Below are 5,983 nucleotides of genomic sequence, written 5' to 3'. Positions count from 1 at the left end.
TGTTAAAGCAGCTGTATTGGTCCAGGTTATGACAGGAAACAGATGGCACACTTAAAAGAAGTAAGGGAAGAGAATTAAATCAAGGGACTATTAACCAGGTATGGGGAAGAAGACTTGGCCCAACGGATAGGGTGTCCGCCTACCACATGGGAGGTCCGTGGTTCAAACCCCGACCTCCTTGACCCGTGTGCAGCTGGCCCATGCGCAGAGCTGATGCATGCAAGGAGTGTTGTGCCACGCAGGAGTGTCCCCCACGTAGGGGAGCCCCACATGCAAGTAGTGTGCCCCGTAAGGAGAGCCGCCCAGTGCGAAAGAAAGTGCAGCCGGCCCAAGAATGGTGCCGCCCACATGGAGAGCTGACACAACAAGATGACGCAACAAAAAGAAACAGATTCCCAGTGCCGCTAATAAGAATAGAAGTGGTCACAGAAGAACACACAGGGAATGGACACAGAGAGCAGACAACGGGGGGGAGGTGAGAGAAATAAATAAAAGATAAATCTTTTTAAAAAAAGACAAAAAACTAGGTATGGGCAAGGTTCAAGAAAAGCAACCAGAGATAGTGAAGATCTAGGGCTGCAAGAGCAGGAAGCAGTTAGCACTCTGAAGGGGAAAGGGGGAGGAACGGATCCAGAGCAGCAAGAGCTGTAGCTGTAGAAGAGACACTTGACAACACCTGTGGCCTTCTACAAGAAAGTGCAGCTGCTGCGAAACCACAGTCTGTTTTCCCTCCATTCCCACCTTTTGATTTGCTCTCACTGGCTGAAACCAACTGGAAGTCAGAGGGCAAGGGTTGATGCAGTACAGAGAGAACTGCCCCCCACCCCCGGCTCCATCACAGAATACAATGAAGAAGGGTAAAAAGACAGTGGATCTGGAAGGACATGTGAAGAAGATACAGTACAACAGCTGCTCCCAGCATCTTTCCATGGCCTGAGAAACACATCAGCATTCATCTTATCTCCCACAGGACTATTCAGTTACAAAATATACCCTTCTGGTTTATTTACCCATTTCTATAATTGCCAGGAGTAATTTTATTAAACAATTAAATTTTTGATACATTTGTCAAAAAGAATTGTTTTAGAATACTTGTAAAATAACAGGACAATTATCTTTTGAGGCCAACCAGATTATGCCAACAAAATTTAAAAAGTGAAATTCAGTTTCTGGTATTGCATCATACCAAAACCTTAGGGTATGTTTGGGATAGTCTGCCTTGGATTGTGCAAATTTCACTTGGGGTTGGTGGGTTGGTAGAGGTACCAAGAGCTAGTAAGTTTTTCTCTAGGGCAAAGAAACTGAGATGTGAAAGACTTGTGAATTCTGACTTCAAGGCACCTGCCACAAGCATTAAGACACTGTACTGATGGGAAGTGGATTTGGCTCAACTGATGGAACATTTGCCTACCACATAGGAGGTCCAGGGTTCAAACCCATGGGCCTCCTGACCTGTGTGGTGAGCTGGCCCATGTGCAGTGCTGATGTGCACAAGGAGTGCCATGCCACGCAGGGGTGTGTCCTGCTAGGGGAGCCCCCCACACAAGGAGTGTGCCTTGCAAGGAGAGCCGCCCCATGTGAAAAAAGGGCAGCCTGCCCAGGAGTGGCGCCGTACACACGGAGAGCTGACGCAGCAAGATGACGCAACAAAAAGAGACACAAGAATACAAGTGGACAAAGAAGAACACACAACGAATGGACACAGAGGGCAGACAACGGTGGGGGGGGTGGGGAAGGGGAGAGAAATAAATGAAAAAAGACACTGTACTGGGAAACAGATGTGGCTCAATCAGCTGGGTTCCTGTTTACCATTTAGGAGGTCCAGGGTTTGATGCCCAGGGTCTCCTGGTGAGGGCAAGCTGGCCCACGTGGAGTGCCAGCCCTGTAGAGGAGTGCTGCCCTGCATGGGAATGTTGCCCAGCGCGGGAAAGCCACCTGCGCAGGAGTGTTGGCTGATGCCAAGAGCTGGTGCAGCAAGATGAGGCAACAAGAGACACAGAGGAGAGAAAATAAGAAGACATAGCAGGGAAGGGAGATGTGGTGGCACAAGAGAGTAATCGCCTCTCTCACTCCGGCAGGTCCCAGGATCGGTTCCTGGAGCCATCTAATGAGAACACAAGCAGACACAGAACACACAGTGAGTGGACGCAGAGAGCAGACAATGGGGGGAATGGGGTGTGTGTGTGTGGGGAGAAAGAAATAAAAAATAAATCTTTTTAAAAAATAAAAAACACTGTACTGAGGAAAGACAAAAGGAATGAATTTCAACAACAGCTTGAAATCAAATGTCCAAGGGCAAATTCTCTAAACCACAACCACACTTTTGTCATGGAGCTGCTTCTTACACAGGCAGAGAATGAGGCCAGAAGTTTTACTCCAGCTGAAGCTCCTCTATATTGGAAATATAAGGCCCAAGAAAATGTTTGTTCCCACCTAGCAACTAAGTCTGTCTTTAACATGAGTAATTTATACAACCAAATAGGAGATTAAATTTAATTTGGAACTTGCTATTGATTGTTCTTTTGTTCAATTTGCTTTTTTAATTCTTATGTTATTGCTGCACCATTTGCTGGTGTGTTGCCTAGGTAACATAAGGTGGCAAATGCTTTCAAATCTAAGGAAGTGATGTTTATCTTTAGCAGTTTGTAGGGTTTCCCTAGGATAGGCTGATAAATGATCTCGATCTTTGTTTTTTGTTTGTTTGTTTTCTCAGTTCATAGTATTGTGATAACTTACCAAAGCTTTCCCACAAAGCATTTGAATATTTGTATACTTCTCTTAGCCCTTTTTCCAAATCTGCCCAGCCTGTATTAGGACTTTTTAAAAATTTTGGCACCTATATCCTTTGTAGAGAAAAATTGTGGAAGATTTTGAAATGGGCAAAAAAGATTTCAGGCAAAAAAATATATATCCTTGCAATGTAATGCTACAGCCTCTGGGGATTATCTGGTCCAATAGGGTTTATAGGGTTTCTTTATCTTCCACTAGGCTAGCTTCTAACTCTAGAGATAGATGTTACCTTTAGAAAACTGATAAGAATCATTCCTGGGAAGCAGATTTGACCCAACAGATAGAGTGTCCGCCTACCACATGGGAGGTCCAAGGTTCAAACCCAGGGCCTCCTGACCTGTATGGTGAGCTGGCCCATGCGCAGTGCTGATGTGCGCAAGGAGTGCCCTGCCATGCAGGGGTGTCCCCTACATGGGGGAGCCCCATGGGTAAGGATTGCACCCCGTAAGGAGAGCTACCCAGTACAAAAAAAGTGCAGCCTGCCCAGGAATGGCACCGCAAACACAGAGAGCTGACACAACAAGATGACGCAACAAAATGAGACACATATTCTGGGTGCTGCTGACAAGATTACAAGCGGACACAGAAGAACACACAGTGAGTGGACACAGAGACCAGACAACTGGGGTAGGGAAGGGGAGAGAAATAAATAAAAAATAAATCTTTAAAAAAAAATCATTCCTGTCTATAAAAATGCAAAGTTGTGTCCAATGGAATGCAGTTAATTATTATTTTCTGCATATTGACCAGTTTTACATCCACTTTTACATTCATTTCAACTTTCCATAAACACGTGGCATCTTGAATAATCTTTTCTTAATAACTGCTTTATTTTGGAATAATTGATTTATAGAAAATTTGCAAAGATAGTAAGAGAATTCCCATATACCCCTCACCTAGTTTCCCTTAATAACATCTTACTTTACTAGGGTGCATTTATCACAACTAAGGAACAAGTACCGGTACATTAATTAAACTCCATGCTTTATTCAGATTTCATTAATGTTTTCTTAATGTCCTTACTTTGGGTTGAATTGTGTCCCCCCAAAAGATATATAGAAATACTAACCCCCAGTACCTGACAATATGACTTTATTTGGAAAGAGGGTTATTCCAGATGTAATTAGTTAAGACAAGGTAATACTAAGATCAACACACAAAATTATTGGTGTATCTATACACCAAGGATGAATGATCCAAAAAGGAAATCAAGAAAATAATTCCAGGGAAACGGACTTTGGCCCAGTGGTTAGGGCGTCCGTCTACCACATGGGAGGCCTGCGGTTCAAGCCCCGGGCCTCCTTGACCCGTGTGGAGCTGGCCCATGCGCAGTGCTGATGCACGCAACGAGTGCCGTGCCACACGGGGGTGTCCCCCGCGTAGGGGAGCCCCACGCGCAAGAAGTGCACCCATAAGGAGAGCCGCCCAGCGCGAAGGAGGGAGCAGCCTGCCGAGGAATGGCGCCGCCCACACTTCCCGTGCGGCTGACGACAACAGAAGCGGACAAAGAAACAAGACGCAGCGAAAAGACACAGAAAACAGACAACCGGGGGAGGGGAGGGGAATTAAATAAATAAAAATAAATCTTTAAAAAAAAAAAAGAAAGAAAATAATTCCACTTATAATAGCAAGTAAAAAAATAAAATTATCTAGGAATAAATTTAAACAAAAATATAAAGGACTTATAGATAAAAATTACAAAACACTGCCGAAAGAAATTAAAGAAGACCTAAATAAATGTAAAGACATTCCATGGTCATAAATCAGAAGACTTAATAATGCTAAGATGCTAATACTGCCCAAAGCAATTTACAGGTTCAACACAATACACAGTAAATGACAAAATCTCAATCAAAATTTTAATAGCATTCTTCACAGATAAGGAAAAGTCAATCTTCAAATCTGGATGGAAGGGCAAGGGGACCTGAAAAGCCAAAAACATCTTGAAAAAGAAAAAGTTGAAGGACTTAAAATTCCCAATTTCAAAGCTACAGTAATCAAAATAGTTTGATATTGATATAAAGACAGACATGGAATTAAGAGTTCAGAAAAAAACCCTCACATCTATGGCCAATTGACTTTATTTTTTTTGGAGTTACCAAGGATTGAACCTGGGACCTTGCACATGGGAAGCAGGCACTCAACCACTGAGCTACATCCACTCCCCAACGACAGTTGAATTTTTCGTCTGTTTGTTTTGTTTTTAGGAGGTACTGAGGATGGAACCCGAGACCTCGTACATGGGAAACAGGCATTCATCCTCTTGAGCTACATCTGCTCCCCTCCAATAGACTTTTTAAAAAATTATTTTAATTAGAGAAGTTGTAGGTTACAGAAAAATCATGTAAAAAAATACAGCATTCCCATAAATCCCAGTGCCCTATATTAACATTTCACATTAATGTGGCACTTTTGTTAAAATTAATGAAAGAATATTATACTTGTACTACTAAGTTGAGTCCATAGTGTACATTATGGTGTATTTTTGCCAATATACCACCCTATTATTAACATCTTGCATTGTGGTACATTTGTTGTAATTCAAGACAGCACATTTTTAGAATTATACTATCATCTATAGTATATCATCTATACTATCATCCTTTACAATAGTGTATTGTATAGTCCTGTTTTATCTTTTAATTTTTATTCTAGTAACAATAATTATGACCTAAAATTTCCCCTTTTAACCATATTCACATATATAATTAAGTGCTATTAATTGTATTCACAGTGTTGTGCTACCATCACCACCATCCATTTCCAAAACTTTACAATCAACCCAAACAGAAATTCTGTACAAATTGAGCATTAATTGTCCATTCCTTATTCCCACCCCAGCCCATGGTAACCTATATTCTAGATTCCATGTATCAATTTGCTTATTCTAATTATTTCATATCAGTGAGTTCATACAATATTTGTCCTTTTGTGTCTGGCTTTTTGCACTCAACATATTGTCTTCAAGGTTTATCCACATAGACTCATGAACCAGAACATCATTCCTTTTTTAATGCTGAATGATAATATTCCATTGTATGTATCTTTTTTGGTTTTTCTTTATTTTTTTTCCCATTGTATGTATATACCACATTTTGTTTATCCATCATTTGATAGACACGGGTTGCTTGCATCTTTTGGTAAATGTGAATAATGCTACTATGAACATTGGTCTTCAAATATCTGTTCTAGT

Source organism: Dasypus novemcinctus, chromosome 3, assembly GCF_030445035.2.
Source record: "Dasypus novemcinctus isolate mDasNov1 chromosome 3, mDasNov1.1.hap2, whole genome shotgun sequence".
NCBI lineage: Eukaryota > Metazoa > Chordata > Mammalia > Cingulata > Dasypodidae > Dasypus > Dasypus novemcinctus.
This window is presented reverse-complemented; position numbering follows the sequence as displayed.